Source organism: Panthera uncia, chromosome C2 (assembly GCF_023721935.1).
Source record: "Panthera uncia isolate 11264 chromosome C2, Puncia_PCG_1.0, whole genome shotgun sequence".
Taxonomy (NCBI): Eukaryota; Metazoa; Chordata; class Mammalia; order Carnivora; family Felidae; genus Panthera; species Panthera uncia.
The window spans coordinates 17,681,928-17,699,757 of NC_064810.1; the positions used below are offsets into that span (position 1 = coordinate 17,681,928).

General features: G+C 40.7%; 1 long non-coding RNA gene across 4 annotated transcripts in view; it reads right to left on the reverse strand.

Moving 5' to 3' along the window:
• Positions 1-17,830, reverse strand: part of LOC125921730 (uncharacterized) — a 284,908-nt gene that overhangs the window by 83,463 nt on the left and 183,615 nt on the right. For 2 of the 4 annotated variants that reach the window (XR_007457471.1, XR_007457470.1), the window contains exon 3: positions 9,216-9,295. The exons of the other annotated variants lie outside the window; for them this stretch is intronic. This is a non-coding gene — a long non-coding RNA (uncharacterized LOC125921730). The remainder of the gene's footprint in view (positions 1-9,215; positions 9,296-17,830) is intronic. 4 annotated transcript variants of the gene reach the window in all.

Below are 17,830 nucleotides of genomic sequence, written 5' to 3' on the forward strand. Positions count from 1 at the left end.
GCAACTTGCAATGTGAGCAAATATTTGAAAGTTTCTACCATGCATTTCTTCTACAAAAGCCTCTTCGGTTGCACAACAATGTGAATGTACTTAATGTTGCTGAATCGTGCACTTATAAATGATTAAAATGGGAAATGTTATGTTATGTACATTTTACCCAAAACATAAAAATACAAAATAAGAAGCCTAGTAGGAAAAGCCAATCCATGGAGTGAAAATTCTCAAGATGAGCCTCTTTTTAGAATTAGATTGTATTAAAATCTGAGTCTGTGCTATAATCTCAGTATCAACACCTGTTTCCTGACCTGTCTCTAACTTTGATGGGCTGGCTGTGTATCCCACCAGAATGTCTTGTGTATTGGATGTCTCTTGTGCCTTTTCTTACGCCCTCTTGGCTCAACTTTTTACCGCAAGCTGTCACTCAAGACCCACCTCAACGCAAGTGTAGCTTCGCGCACCTCTTCTCATCCGTACCACCCCCCCGGCCACCACCACCACCACTTTCTACCCGATGGCTTCTCTGCTGTTACTGCCTGGTACACCTGTGGAAACCACTCAGACATTCTGATGCACGTGCCGTCTGGAAGTACAAGGGAGCCAACACCAGACAGGAAATCAGGAAACTCTACATACCTCATTAGAGGCTCCCCAACATATAGCATATTTATATCTGTAGATGTATATGTTTATATATGCAGCACAGAATCTCTCTGGAAGGATACCCAAGGAATTGGTGACATTCTTATCTCCAGGAAATGTAATTGGGTGGCTGAAAGACAAGGGTGAAGAGAGAATTTTCAATGAACATTCTTTGGTGCCTTTTGAACCATGTGAATATATTGCTGATTTAAAAATTAAATAAAATTAAAATTGAAATACATAAAATTATCCTTCATTAATGTTAGGACATCTTATCTGATACAAGAAAACCTGAATATTCAGGTTGATTGCTGTCATATAGGTGGGGGAAAATAAATTAGATAGGCCACGGTTGTCACTTTGAGAAACTACCTTAAAAAGTCAAGCTTGTCACAGATTATCTGCCCATAAAGATGCTTTTTATAGAGGAAATAGCAGGAGAAGTTCAGAAAGCAATCATCACATTATCTTGGTCACATTTTAGACAGTACATGTCGGAAATGTTGGAATGAAACTGTTGGTTAGAAGCTATTTCTGCTGACCTCGAATTGCTTCTATATCAAAGGTAGTAGAAAGGTGTGCATCATACGTAAGACTCCTAAACTGACTGACAGAGGCAATTTGCTTTTCTGTGATATTTTATGCAGAAACCTTGATCTAGAAGCACATTCAGGTGAATCCGGACAAATTTTGTGAGATCATTTCAGAGGAATTCCTTGATTTGGGCAGACTTGAAAAATGGCCCAAAGGGCTTCTAACGCTATACCAAACTTTGGCTACAAAACAGATTTTCATATCACAAAATATGGAAACTCTGTCTACCTTCATGAAGTCTATTATAAACACAGGCGCTTTACTGATGGTTTCTGCCATGCTTCCAGCAAGCATGAGAAATGAAAATCTGTTTTGCAGGAAGATTAATCAATGACATTTCAAACAACCAGTTCAACCTTAGCGAATGTAATCTGCTATTCATATAATCTAGATATACAATGAAAACTTTCAGCAATGTTTTTGTGCATAAAACATGGGTATCATGTTTCATATTGCTTGAGGCAAATTTCTTGCTACATTTTTTGTACCATCCTTCTAAAAGTAGCATCCATTAACTGCAATTTTTCCATTTTTATACAGGAGAAAATAAGCTAGAAGATGGTTCTGGCTTGCCTTTCTCACTTAGTGTATCAGTACAGGAAAATATGTAAAGGTTTTCAACCTCCACGGCAGGCACCAAAAGAAGGGACCTGCTCCTTTGCATGTGGCTAAACCATGGCACGTGTGGTCCCTACTTCCCTTCTGCGTTTTGTTAATTAGAGATTTATTCTTGGTCAAGTTACAAGATCAAATGTGAGTTAAATCAGATTAAAGAAAAATGATAAAGCTACGCACTCTTAAGCACAGTAGAAAGGCGTAAGAACCACCACACAATGCAGCTACTCTAAAAATTACACTATTGGTGGCTGTCCCAAGTGTTTGTCCACAATAATTCATAAGAAATACCATCACATGCTGGAAGATGGCATAATTAAGACTGCCTGTTGGCATTGCCCTGCATGATATAATTTGTTTATTCAGAAGCTCCACTTTGTCTTCTGAAGGCTGATTCAAGAGCTTCTTAATCCGACAAGATATGGTTTATTATGTTTTCCTTTGTAATGAATATTGGAATAGCTAATGTAGGGACTGATTCGTTATTGAAAACAATATATTACAGGGAAAAACTCTTATTCTGCCTGTGAGAGCAATCTGGTGTGGGCTTAGTAACCATCTAAATTTGATCTTCTCACGAAGCTGATCTTTAATTGTCCAACAAGTACATGTAAGGTCTTTTATACCAAAATTTAAAAAAAGTGACTATTTTAAGCTAAACACTTATTAAGTATCAAAAGCAACGAACCTCACTTAGTACTTAATAGGCCTTATATTTACTGAAACCTGAAACTCTAGGTTATTACCACTTATATAACATTAAACTTAGTGCTTATGCGAGAGCATGACAGAGGTGACATTGGCCAAATTTAAAAACTCCCCATTAGAAATTGCCTACTGGTCAACAAGGGACGTTTTAGAACTACCTGGAGAGGTGCAAAACTAAAGGAAGTTTCTGGGGTGGTTTAGAAAGTAAGTCCTGGAATTCTAGGGATGAAACGCTTAATTCTGAAACATCAATTCCCCTTCCCCGACTCGACACTACTATGGAAGAACACAGTTTTTCGTGCCAGATACGTCTTTCCTGGACTCCTCCTAACATCCATTTTCTTTCTTCACCATTCCGACAATTCATAATTTCCCTAGGAACAATGAGAAGTTTTTGGTTTTTTGTTTGTTTGTTTGTTTGTTTTTTCACAAAAATAGTGTCTGTTCAATTCCAAAATAATCAAGGCACTTTTTTGGCAAATAAATCAGTCTCTTATTCAACCGAATCAAATCTGTGATGTCATGTTAACAACAACGACATCATTGGTAATGATATTTAATTATTTGACCTTTCATTGGGTAATTTTAGAGGTTGAAGAGACAAACTATGAGTCTATGTCTTCAACTCCTAACCCAGATCAAATTTATTCTCAGGGCAACCTTGGAGGGGACCAGATGAAACACCAATGAGCTATTTCAAGGATCATGTTCTGGAGTAAATTTTTTTCTTAATTTTTTTTTTTAACGTTTATTTATATTTGAGACAGAGAGACACAGAGCATGAACGGGGGAGGGTCACAGAGAGAGGGAGACACAGAATCTGAAACAGGCTCCAGGCTCTGAGCTGTCAGCACAGAGCCCGATGCGGGGCTCGAACCCACGGACCGTGAGATCATGACCTGAGCCAAAGTCGGACGCTTAACCGACCGAGCCACCCAGGTGTCCCCTGGAGTAAATTTTAAGGAGTGAAGAATCTGAACTATTTTTGTTTCAGAACTTACCTGGAGCACCTTTAAACTACGAACACATCTTTTTTTTTTTAATTTTTTTTTTTTAACTTTTATTTATTTTTGAGACAGAGAGAGACAGAGCATGAACAGGGGAGGGGCAGAGAGAGAGGGAGACACAGAATCTGAAACAGGCTCCAGGCTCTGAGCTGTCAGCACAGAGGCCGACGCGGGGCTCAAACTCACGGATGGCGAGATCATGACCTGAGCTGAAGTCGGATGCTTAACTGACTGAGCCACCCAGGTGCCCCCGAACACATCTTATCCATGCACTTGTTCAAAACATTCTTCTATTGGCGACTCTCGGTAGCAGACAATCCCCCCAGGAGCTACTCTGGGCATGTTAAACATGATGGACCTGACAATACATGGAATGAAAAATGGCAGGCTGACCCTCCAGGTGAAATCGATCTGTTCCTTTAAACTTTGAAGCTTAAAGAGTTATTTGTCATTTTCACTCACTCTGCAGGTATGGAATTCTCTTGTAACAGTGTACAGGGTCAAAGCTTTGGTCACTGTGCAATACTCTATTTCTTTTCCTACTGCAGGGATGCAAGAACTCAACATGACTTATAGCCCAGGCAGTAACCAAAATGACAACATGTAAGAAAGAATAAATCGACTGACCCCAGAGCTCAGCATCCATCTCAGAGATTTACAGTAGGGACCATGAAGAGATATCTAGTAAGCCAAGAAGTACTCCTAGACTCCTTGAATTTATGGTATTCTTCACTGCAACCCACCTAAGAAATTGGGGTTGAAACAAGCATTGTCTTCTATTCCCCCACATACTACAGTAATTGTGGTAATGGTAGTCATGCTCTCGGTAGTAAGAGCAATAATTGTCATAGAAACATTGCAGCCTGATATTCTTAGAGTTCTATGATTGATTTGACTACAACTTTCTAAAGAAGGCTGACTGAATCTAACTGAAAAAAGAACAATCAGCCTATTCTATGTGTGGTAAAGTCTCTTTTTCCCCCATGTTATACTGAGATATCATTGACACACAGCACCATAAAAGTTCAAGGAATATAGCATAGTGACTAGACTTTCATATATTGTGAAGTGATGATCACAGTAAGTTCAGTTAACACAGATTCCAAAACAAAGCAAAACAAAATGAAACAAAATAAAGAACAAAAAACAAAAAACCATCAAATACAAAAAAGGAAAGAAAGAAAGAAAGAAAGAAAGAAAGAAAGAAAGAAAGAAAGAAAAAGGAAGGAAGGAAGGAAGGAAGGAAGGAAGGAAGGAAGGAAGGAAAAATTTTTTTTTCCTTGTGATGAGAATTCTTAGGATCTATTCTTTTAAAGTCTCTTGCCAAGAGGAAAAAGGAAAAAGCTTTAGGTGCTGCAGAACAAATTAGTGAGGCCAAGCCAAGAATTTGGATGGCCAAGCAAAAAATGTATGCCCTTAATTAACTATCCAAACTTGAGTTATTTATTGAAACTCCCTGGCTCTCAATTTTATCATTCTCTCAGTGAGAGATTAAATGACATCTAATTTCCATCTCAACTCAGAAATTCTAAGATTCTATGATTAAATACATCAGCAAAAAAAAAATGAGTGAATATTATTTTCTCACCAAAATTACTGCCAAGCCCACATTTCACACTTTTGTATAAACACAAAGAGCTATTTTTTTTTCATATTTAACCCTGAGTTAATACTTGAGGAGGTGCTTGACCAAGACTATCAGATACATTTATTTCCTCGTAGGGTGACCAGCAGTTAAAACAGGACTGTCTTAGTTTTACAACTCAAAGGCCCATGTCCCAGAAATCTCTTCTTAATCCTGGACAAACCAGGGAGGCTAGTCACCCCATGTCACCACGTCACTGCTACTGTCACTCTGACCCACAGCCTATAGGAACTAATTCCCCTCAACCAGAAGATTCCGTTCCACCCAGTTAGTGATTTTATTTCAACCAAGAAACACTTTATATAAGGAACGGCCATTTAGATTTGTGGTTCTATTTCTCACCTGCCATCTAATGGGCCTGAAGAGGACATTGGCCAGATACTTGCCTACTGAGAATACATTCCTGTAGTGGATTTGAAATCCTGCTATAATGCCCCGACCTCTTATCTATGGGTTTAACAACCCGCCACACCCTTCCCCCCTTCCCACGAGAGGGTTATGCCTGCCATTTGTACTCCCTGATGAAGGCCAGAGTCTTCTTTCGAACCAGTTCAACTTCTCATCTGACAGGGAGTTCCACTACTCCCCTCATTTCTGTACAACAACCCCCAGACCTGGCTCTCCTCTCACTATTCCAAACCTCCCATTAGTTCCTGAAAGAGAATCCAGGCCAGCCCAGATCAAGCTGAGATGAACTTGTTTGAGCAAGCAGCCACCTCTGCAACCACCACTGGTTCTTCTCAGTCCTGGTCTCTCCATTCTCCCACTGGCTTACAGTATTGTTGGAGATGCCAGCCCAAGCCACAGCCAAGCTTGGCGACATTTGGATATGGCCCTGTCATCCTAAGCACGACATGCCTCATATTTGACTCCTTCAGCTTTAATTTACTGCTGAAATCTGTCATGACATAGGTGGTATTAGTGTCCAAGGCCCTGCTTCTCCCCCCACGTTGGTATCAGCTATGCCTCAATGTTGTTAGAACACAGCCACCGAAAGGATTAAATCGGTAAGAGAAGGCGATTGCTAACGCACACGAGTCTCTTCAGACACTTAATGGACAATTAGAATTTTGTGCAATTTCAAATATACTTGTATTCTATTATTTTAATATGGAAACACTGTTATAGATGAGGAGTCATGATCTTCAACTTCAAAGGACACCTTCCAGGGGATACTGGGTATGAATCAGATCTTCTGTCTTTGCCGGTTCCTACAGCAATCAGGAGAATTGTTTGAATCCAATTCACACTTCCTGGTGGAGCTCTTCAATCCTAAGTAGCAGGCCCCAGGAATAACGAGAACAAGCCCCATGAGGAGCTAAGACCTCCCCTACCCAGTTAAGTTAAGACAGTGGCCAGGCTGCAACCTTTAGGAAAACAGATCCTCGCTCTAAGCTAAGACATGCACCTCATTCAAGGCCCAGTCAGATGCGGAAGGAGATGAAAAGCACAAAGGTAGGTACTGTCCAGTAGCCCTTTCCCCGAGAGCAATGACAAGACAGGATTCAAGTGATTAAAGTCAAATCTCAGAGTCAAAAGACCTGTACTTGCTCCCTGCTGGTAGGGGAATGCCACATGGACTGGGGAGTCTGGGGTAAAGAAGACAGACAGAGGCAAATTAAGTAGCAACGGAGAGGTGAGTGGTCAGGAGGCAGGAAGCCAAGAGCTGCTGGAGCTAGAAACTGCTGAAGACGCAAGTTGGCGGCAACTCTGAGAGAGATGATGGGAACCAACCAAGTCAGAGCAGCAACCAGCTGAGTCAGAGCAAAGCTGAGCTCTGTCTGCACAAGACAAAGCCAGACTGGGACCCAAAGAGATGTCACAGGGGTGACTCACTAACACGACAGGGGACCACGGAGATGCGGAGTTCATGGGTCTGCTTTCCCATTATGATGTCACTCTTTAAACTCTGGACAAAAGGCACACATTGGTTAGTTCTTGTTCCAGCTTTGCGTCACTTTTCATGTGTCAGAAGAATTAGGTGTGTGAAACCACATCAGTGACCAACCAGATATGTAGGGAGCAAACTACCATATCTCCAAGACCGTACAGTCAAGGACAGCGGAACAAAACAGTAGCTACAGCGACTTATACCCACTGAAGATTACACAGAAGGTGATGGAATTTGCCCAGACTCGCTTTGCAGATAGCTGTCACTGCTGCTATTGAATTTCGGGTGTGTGAGATGGAGTACAGGAGAGACAGTTGGCTTAGAAAAGGAAAGTGTCTTTCTCTACCGATCTTCCAGTTATTTCTGCCATGCCCCCCTACCCTAACAAGAAAACAAAACCCGAAAAACAATCCACATTGGAATGAGAAACTTGAAAAAAGAGTTAAGGAACCAAAAGCCAAGATAATGATATGCCACTCATAAATTATAAAATACTAGACATCACCTAAATGTTTAGGGACTCAGTTCCTTTATCTATAAAATGAGGGGGGGGAGGAGTGAGGTTGCTTTTTCAATTTTATCATAAATGTAAAATAAGAAAGTGAAATGTGAAGAAAGTTTAGGTGCTACAAATATATACTACAATTGTGACCGTATAAGGATAATGTGAGACATTTTTTAATCTCTATTTTATTTCTCTCTTACTTCATTTCTTCCTTGTTTCTCTTTTTACTTCTCTACCGAAGCGTATAGGGAATACGCTACTTTCAGGTTGAAAAGCCTTCCAAAAGCAATAAAATATGAAGAAGTACAGAGAAGCCAAAAGGAATGTCAGGCTAATCAGAAATGCTATTTATTAAGAGCAATTGCTGGCTAATGTCTGCACACTTATCGCTGACAGAAGATTAGCATTAGCTCAAAAGCATGAAGACATTACCAACAGCCCTTCCTCTGTTTTCCTTCTTATCTTTCCCACGTTGTACGTTTTGCTTTGCTCTCCCTTCAAAATGGTGTCATTTTCCTGATTTTCAGCCAAGTAAGTCTTCTGTCCTTATGTATCGAATTTAATTCGATACACTTGATTATACATAAAAAACATTACTAAAACAGATTTCATTTTAAAATGTCTACATAATACAGTGGCTATGTCTATTATTCATCAGAGACTCCATCTAATGGAGACAAATTCTGAAGCCACTGTTCTGGCCTTATAGCTTTCTTTACACTCTTTTTCTATGAAAAAGAAAGAGGACAAGGGAAAGTAGAATGGAGAGAAATTGGGGGTGGCTGGCTTGTTGGTGGAGTATGTGACTCTTGATCTTGGGGTTGTAGGTCTGAGCCCCATGCTGGGTGTAAAAATTACTTAAAAAATAAAAAATTTAAAAATAATAATAAATACATGGAGACAAATCAGAACATTGAAAATATTAGATATATTTTCATTTAAAAATCGAAGATGTCTTATGCTATGCACTGAATATTTGTTTTCCCATAAAATTCATATGTTCAAATCTCATCCCCAATGTAATGGTATTTGGGAGTGGGTTCTGTGGGGATGATTAAGTCATGAGGGTGGAGTCCTCAGGAATGGGATCGGTGCCCTTATAAAAGAGGCACTGAGAGACCCCTTGCCTTTCCACCATGTGAGGAAACAGTAAGAAGGTGCTGCCTATGAACAAGGAATCAGACACTCACCAGATACTGAATATGCCAGCATGATGATCTTGGACTTTCAAGCTTCCAGAACTGTGAGAATTAAATTGCTATTGTTTAGAAACCACCCAGTCTATGGTATTTTGTTTTAGGAACCTGAATAGACTAAGACATTCTGGAATCCCTTCACTCTCCATTTCCTATATCCAACTGGTCAATACACCTATCTTTTAAATATACGTCCACTCTAGCCCTTCCCTCGGTTGCTGCCTCTTCCAAATCCTCATAATCATACCATCGACTCTGCCAGTATAGTGGTGTCATGCAAGATTCCCAAATCTGCATAATCCTAACTCTTATAATACTCTTGTAACTGCTTCATTCTCTTAGCCCTCCATTCTTTCAGTCCAGCCTATAACTGTCCTTAGGCTTCTCTGTTTAAAAGCTTCCAATGGTGGGGTACCTGGCTGGCTCGGTCAGTGGAGCATGCAACTCTTGATCTCGGAGTTGTGAGTTTCAGCCACACGTTGGGTGTAGAGATTCCTTAAAAAGAAAATATTTTTTAAAAGCCTCCAATGGTTCCTTGTAGTTTACAGACTGACATCAAATATCTAGAGCTCACCCCCAGATCATACATCTTTAACACTTTTTCACTACGCATCCTTCTCTTCAATCAAAGTGGACTATTTGTAAATTATCACCAGAGCACGATTTTTAAAAATGAAATCTCATTAAAAAATCATTTTAGAATTATTATATGGTTTGAAGTTTGAAGACTAGTTTTTCATGTAAAATTCCTTATGTTCAGGAAATTACTATTGTCCTCATAGAACTTAAGAGTTAGGGAGAAAAACATTACCAAGGTGTGCTCGCTTATTTCTTTCATTTTTTCAATAAACATTTACACGGTGTTCATCATGCGTCCCTTATAGTGCTTGGTGCAGCAGACCAAGTGAATGGTCGCTGCCAAATGGAACTGTTAAGGGATGTCTTGTAGAAGAAACAGAAATCCATTTAAGGCCCTGTAGATAGCAGGGATAAAGAACATTCCAAATGAAACGTTACAAGCATGCACACGTATGAGGGACAGGTTGAAGAATGACATGATTATAATGGGTATAGTGTGTTGGAAAACGTAAACTTAGTATAGAATGCCAAGGTCTAGTACCACCTAAACGTAAAGGAATTTTTATAGTAACTTTTTGAGATAAGAGTCATTATTATCTGATTGGGGGTGGATCAAAGTTAAGGATAAGCTTCATGATATATCATAAATATTTAATGGGCCACCCTCTGCATCTAGGCATGACAGGGTTCCTCGTGTAGAGGATTTTTGGTGAAGCACATGTATGGAGAAAGAAGAAGCAAGAAGAAGGAATATCCCTAAATTAGGGTGTATGTAAATATCTTCAAGTATTTGGATCTTACACGAGAGACAAAATGGTACCCTGAATGGCTTCTTTGATGGCATCATTTGTTCTCTCTACCAGAAGATGTGTTGATAATATTAATCTTTTGGGACTGACTGACTGACTGACTTACTGGGTCAAACCATTTCTTTTAGGATTGGAGTTGAGTTTCAGCAATAATTTATTTTGAGAGCATACTAATTATTTATTTTCATGTTACTCTTGGAGTAGCAGAACAAAAATAGTTTCAAAATAGTTGAGGAACAGAGAATGCAGAAACAGACTCAGACATTTCTGTTCAGTTGAGTTGCAACAACCGGCAGAGAGTAGGAAACACTTGACAATAAACAAGGAATAACTACTGACATCCTCAAAGCCATGGACAGATCTCAAAAATAATATGATGAGTGAAAGAAGCCAGGCACAGAAAACAATATATTGCACAATCCTATTTATATGAAGTCTGAGAATAGTCAAAACTAATCTATAGTGATAGAAATCAGATCAGCATTTTTCCTTGAGTAGGGAGTAAACATTGAGCATATGGAGACGCCAGGAAGTTTCTGGGGCAAGGAGAATGTTGTATATCTTACATGGTATATCCTAGTTTCCTAGGGCCACCATCACTAAGTATCACAAACTGAGTGGCTTAAACAGCGGAAATTTACTGTCTCATTATTCTGGAGGCTGGAAATCTAAAATCAAGGGGTCAGCGGAATCATGTTTCCCTGGAAGGCACCAATGGTTCTGACCCAAGCCTTTCTTCAAGTTTGGGTGTTGTTTGGCTTCTGGAAATGTAACTTCAATCTTCATAGGACATTCTCTCTGTGTGCATACCCCTGTGTTCAAATTTATTCTTTTTATAAAGTTAACTGTAATGTTAAATTAGGGCCTACCCAAATGACTTTATTTGAACTCGACCACTTCTGTAAAGACTCTCCAAATATGGTCACATTCTAAGGTACTAGGGTTTAGGACTCCAATATATCTCTTTTGGGGGGAGGGGAGCACAATTCAACTCATAGCCCATGGCTTGTACATTTGGCACAACTCATAGAACTGTACACTTAAAATGTGTGCATTAGGCTGCCTGTAAATTATAGTCCAATAAAGTTGATTTTGAAAAATTGGACATGTCTGAAAATTCTGACATGTAAAATGCATATCAGAAACTTGCGTTCTTCTCTAAGCACAATAGTGTGCTAAAAGGACAAACCTTGATTTTGTTCTGCATCCTTCAACTATATTAGAGCCGGCATATTAAAATCAGCAAAAAGACGCCCGTTCATCCTGTGCATAACATTAACCAACTCTTGTTGAATGCTGCTTATATTTCATGCAAACCAAGTGATTTCCTGATAAAGAACCGACTTTAAAAACATAGGAATGTGAATCGTGTTAATGCTGAAGCAATAAAAAGAGTGACCATAATTTAGAATTCCAAATGATTTTAAGCCACTCTGCTTTGGTCTCATCCTTGGCATGCAATGTTGAAGACGGCTGCACTTCGGTGGGAGGAAATCTCACCCTGGAATGAATTGTTGGGAACTCCATAAATCCAGAGACTTGCAGAATGAAAAGCCCTCTTAGCGGCCAAGAAGAATACCTTCTTTTTAGGGAGGTTAGGTGGTTTGCCCAAGGTCACATGGCTAATGAGAGGTAAAATGGAGACTGGAAACCACATTTCCTGACAATTTAACCGATGTTCATTCCAAACCCCTGCTCTGTCCACACTCAGTTCTTGTTATGCTCTGGGTGAAATGCAAAGGAAAGAAGCATTTAACCTGATCGTCACAGAAAGGAGGGGACAGAATTTCATGCCCAAGAATGTCAAACCCTAATTTCTTTGTATGATGAAAATGCAAGACTGGAAGAAAACAATACTCCAAAACTGAATAAATTATATTGCTTATATTTGGATATGTCTTTACTGTGGATATACAGTTTTTCAAGAAATTCCTGTCATGTGGAGTTACCTGATGTGTGAAAGCTTGAAAACACAGAAAATTTTTGTCTTCAATGGTTCTCAGACTACAATTTAAGTATATTTGTAAGAATTCGTATCTTTAGTTAATTAAGATACACTCATATTTTTCTTTCACTTATAGAATGTTCTTACCTTGAAACCTAATGGAGCCACAGACAAAGGATGTCACAATCTTTCTAAAACTCACAAAGCTAAGTGAAATGTATTTTATTTACCACACTAAGTAACATTTTTAATATGGGAAGGATAGTAGCCGCAAAATAAATCATCTGACGATCTAGTAATTTGTAACATGATCTCTGTGTATCCCATATACGTATACTTGTATTCATTCTTTCATTTGTTCAACAAAAAGTTGCTGAGCACTTATCATGGGTCCGGTTCCTCACCGTGCGGTTTTAAAACATAAAAATGTAAAATGTTTAAAATGTTCTTTCTGTTTCCTTATCAGAAATAGTCCCTTGGACCATCACAACTGCTAGAAGAAGATAACTCCAGGCCATCTGTCAAATGCTTACCATTCTCAAAACTCTCCTTGGGGAAGATCCAACTCTGGCTCGCCTCACCAGCAATAATTTAATTTTTCCCAGTCTTAAAATGTTCGAGGTGCCCCAGACACAACAAAGAAATAAAATAAGCCTCTGACTCTAAGAAGCTTACATTCCATTGGAAGAAACAACAACAAACACATACATATATAATTTAACGTTAGGCAGTAAAAAGTTCAGAAAGATAGCTGGGAGCAGGTGAGGAGTTAGTATTCGGATACAGTGGTCTAGGAAGTCCTCTGAGTAGATGGCATTTTCACAGAGACCTGAATAAAATAATAAAGTAAGTCTGTACGGATTTTGTCAAAAAGCACTGTAGCCAAAGGACAGAGCAAGGGTGAAAATCTAGGTCCAAACATATCTAGGGTGTTCAAGGAATGGGAAGACCCGTGTGGCTAAGGTGCATGGGAAAGGGGGAGCATGGCAGAAACACAGGGCCTTGTCTTTGTATTTAGTGGTCAGTGTCATGCAAAGTCTTTTGAAAAGTTCTGAGATAAGAAGGGACATAATCTGACTGGCATTTCTAAAAGGTCTCTTTGTTTTCTGTATGCAAACTAGACTCTAGGAGAGCAACAGGAGTGGAAAACCAGGTTTTTGGTGGCACTCCAGGCAAAGGCTTTGACCAGGGCAATAACGACAAGGAGCTTAGAAGTAGTTGAATTTTAGACATATTTCAGAGACAGAACCAGAGGATGCATAAATGTATTTTGGGCATAAGGGGAAAGAGCCATGATAGTTGGGCTTGAGCAACCAGGTGAGGGGTGGTGTCATTTGCCGAAACGAGAAATCCTGGAGAGAGGAGGAAATTAGTGTTCAGTTTGGGGTCCTGGTAAGTTTGAGACATTCACTAGGCGTCTAAACACAGATGTCTAACAGTTCGACACTTGAGACTGCAGTTCAGGGAGAGCTCACAGCTAGAAAGAAAGATTGGAGAAACACCACTCTATTGATAATTTTTAAAACCACACGATTGATGAGGGCACCTGCAAAATGAGTGTCTATTCAGAAAGAAGAGAGCCAAAGACGGAGTCCTGAGTTTTTTGTTTTTGCTTTTTTTTTTTTTTTTTTTTTTTATTTATTTTTGGGACAGAGAGAGACAGAGCATGAACGGGGGAGGGGCAGAGAGAGAGAAGGAGACACAGAATCGGAAACAGGCTCCAGGCTCCGAGCCATCAGCCCAGAGCCTGACGCGGGGCTCGAACTCACGGACCGCGAGATCGTGACCTGGCTGAAGTCGGACGCTTAACCGACTGCGCCACCCAGGCGCCCCGTTTTTGCTTTTTTTAAAATTTTTTTAACGTTTTGTTTATTTTTGAGACAGGGAGAGACAGAGCATGAACAGGGGAGGGTCAGAGAGAGGGAGACACAGAATCTGAAACAGGCTCCAGGCTCTGAGCTGTCAGCACAGAGCCCGACGCGTGGCTCGAACTCACAGACCGCGAGATCATGACCTGAGCCGGAGTCGGCCACTTAACCGACTGAGCCACCCGGGCGCCCCCAGAGTCCTGAGTTTTTAACAGCATCTTACAGACATGGAAGGCCAGGAAGAGTCAGCAAAGGAGTCTGATAAGGAATCTCTAAGGAAGAAGCAGGAAAATTAGAAAATGTGAGAGCCGAGAAGGCAACCGAAGTATTTTGAGATGGACAAAATTATCAACTGAGTCAGACATGGTTGAGAGAACAAGATAAGGACTAAACATTCATTGCATGGAAATTAAGCTGGAGAGCATTAATGGCCTCCATGAACAATACAGGGACAATGCCTGAACAGAGTGGATACCAGGGAGCGTGGAAGGTGATGGTAATGTAGCCAACGAGGATAAAAACATCTTCCAGGAATTTTGCTATAAAGAACAGAGATGTGTGGCAGTAGCTGAAGCCTGTTTATGTATCCCAGAGTTTCTGGTTACAGCTACAAAATAGCTTCCGCCCTATAATCAATTTAATGTCCACAGGTGGGGGTTTCTAAATGTGCAGGCCTTCTCTTAAATTATACATTTTAATTTTAATAATAGCCAGAATAAAACTAATTGAAGCTCGGGGTGCACTTTCCATATTATCTGGAAATGTTCAGCAGGAAAAAGTGCTGAGAAATGCAAAGCAACATTCACTTTCATTTAAGCTACCCAGCGTCTTAGAGTTCTTCTGGAGCTCTCAGAGGGCATAACCAATTACTGTGCATACCAAAACTCAATAAATTCCAGTTGGAATGACTTTTATGCCACCAAATCCAGAGAAATTAAGGTTTAAAGGAGTGCCAAAACAAAATATCTGAGATTGCCTACCGATCAGGACTCTGCCAAGAAATCTTAATGGCCTTGTTCCTAAAGTGTAGTATTAAGCCAAAGCGACTACTTGGGCAATTTGGGTAAGAAACATCTAAAACGAAATCTGTAAAAGCTAGAAAACTGAAACTGAATTAACCAACGAAGAGATGGATAGATGGTGGGAATTCTCCTACATTCTTATCTCACTGTTTATGGATTTCTTTACCAGCCATGGGGGGGGGGGGGACCCTTTCCAAAATGTTGCATCAGTTCGCCACGTAATCGTTTGGGTTTCTTTTCCCTGAGTCTGGCAACATTTGCAAGAGCATTTCCTTTAATTAAAATAATCTTGGCTCTGCACCCTGAGGAAACGTGCCCCCTCCATACACTCAAAATTCCCATCTTCTGGAGACAAGAGAAAACCTCACGTCCTCGAAGTAACACCCCATCTCCCTAGCCTCCGCACATCACTCAGAAGCCACGGAGGGGGTGTCCTCACTCCTCACTACCTTTCCCTATTTGAAGACTCAACACCACTCTGCCTTGAGACTGCCAGGAGTCATCACATGATAGCTGTTTGCACTATTTATATGCATCATCCCAAGAGGCCCAGATTCCCAGGCAACTCTTCACCTCTTTAAGGTATCCGTATGCTCGAGTCTGTCCCAATCCCTGACTCTTCCCCCACTCTTGAACCTCTTCCATGTGCCCTTATCCCCCAAACACCCAACCACCTCAACCTTTCCCCGGGGCTTTATCGCCCTTCTTAGTTTAACCAGTATCAATCTTGTGAGGGCATGTTGCGCCTCAAGCCCCCTCAAGGTTGGTTGTCTTCTCCCACAGCCCAAAATGGGGATCTTGACAAGTGTCTTCTCTGTTTCTCATTGCCACTTCCACACCCTTGTATGCTTCCTAAGAAACCCAGCTTTGAATTTCTCTTGTTTTGCAAACAAATCCACAGCATCCAGCTCACTGTTACTCTCTTTCCAAAACCACTGCTACCACTCATCCTGCTGATTTCAATATTCATATGAATGATTTTTTTAACACCACGGGCTCTTGGCTCATTAAACTCCTCTCGCCCATAGTCACAATTTCAACAATGCCTCAGCCACACACTCCCATGGCCATTACCCAGGACTGTCATAATAAAGAAGCGCAACTCCCCCTTGATCTCAATTTCAAAACTTCATTTCTCTGACATACAACAATCCCTCTGCTCCAATGAATCTTCTTTCCTTTAACCTTGCCCCCTCTCGACTCATTCCCCAACTGTCTCTGTTTTCCTCCTTACCTAAATGTAAATTCCATTTCAATCATTAGAGAACCTCCCTTGTGAACACTCCCAATCCCTGACTCCCCTCTTATCTCACTGCACTCATTGAGCAAAACTTGAACCCTGGTCAAATGCATCTCTCTACTTTATCTACACTTCCATCTATGCAACTAAGTGTGGCTCGAGTGAAATGTGCAAACATGCTGGTTAGTCTCATTTTAAATGTATGACTTCAAATTTCAAGTAAGCTTTTATTGATGTCCCCAAATTGTGTCACATTTCCTTAGGCCACTCACACTCCCATGTATTAAATGATTATAAGATACCTCCTCCTCTCTCTCTGAACCTTCCACACCTTCTTACCCTTTCACACTCTCAAATGATGACCTTTCTTTTCATCTCACTGGTAATATAATTGAAGGAGAACTTCTTTAAGTTCCCACCACCACTACATTGACCCACCCACCAGCATTGGCCCCTATACACTAACTTTGCTGCTATTATTGTGGTTGATGGGATCAAGCCCCGAGTTGGGCTCTGTGCTGACAGAAAGGAGCCAGCTTGGGATTCTCTGTCTCCCTCTCTCTCTCTCTCTGCCCCCCCTCAAATAAATAAACTTAAAAAAAATAAAGCAGTCTGTTTTCTTTTCTTTTCTTTTTTTTTTTTTTTAACCAGCAAAAAGAAGTTCATTTAAGAATAACAGATAATTGCAATTTGGGACATGCAAACTATGGCAAAATCATAGATAAGTCCGACAAACAAAAAAGAAGAATGTTATTTTATGGAGAAGAAGGAGGAAGTTGAGAGGGGTTGTTTTGAATGAAAGTCCGTTGCAGAAAAGCAAGAGTTCACGGTGATAATAGTTTCTCCTCTGCTGAGCTGCAAGGGTAGTCAATTTTTCTAGGAAATGCAATATACATCTTTCCCTGTTAGGTCCTGTATTTGATGTTTTTTCTGTTGAGGTTCTTCTGTTGGGATCCATAACTGACCATTCTCCCTCTAGTTGACATTGGGTGACCCAGCTCCCCTTTCCAGCCTCCCCTTCTAACCTCCGGGGTCCATGGTAGCGAGGTTTCCCTTTAGTAATTTTCACAAGGCCAATGGGGAGCCCAGCAGAAATCTGAAGTGGGGAAGAGAGTGAGGCTAGTCTCTTTTTCGCTCCTTTCCCGTGCTTCTTTCCGGCAGTGTTGCAGGTCCTATATCCCTCAACCTCGGGGTACAGCTCCTGTCAGGCAGATTTCCGACACGGTTGTTTGTTACTCCAAGTTCCAATAACCACTTACCAGTCACCCACTCAGGCTCAGTGATGATCATAGGGCTCTACTGTCTCTAGTTGCTGAACACTATACCATTCTTGGCCGTTTCCCCTACAACCTGTGCACTTCTCTAAACACTACACCGTTCTTTGTCATTTCCCCTACCATGCACATCTCTGTAAATAATCACTTTTGTCAACTCTCCTCAAAATATCCCATTTGATTGAAACATTGGTCTCCTGCTCAGACTGATGCAGGGCCTTTGCATATGCTCTATTTCCTCTACCTGCAGCACTCTTCCCCACATCACTCACTCACTCCCAAGCCTTCAGTCT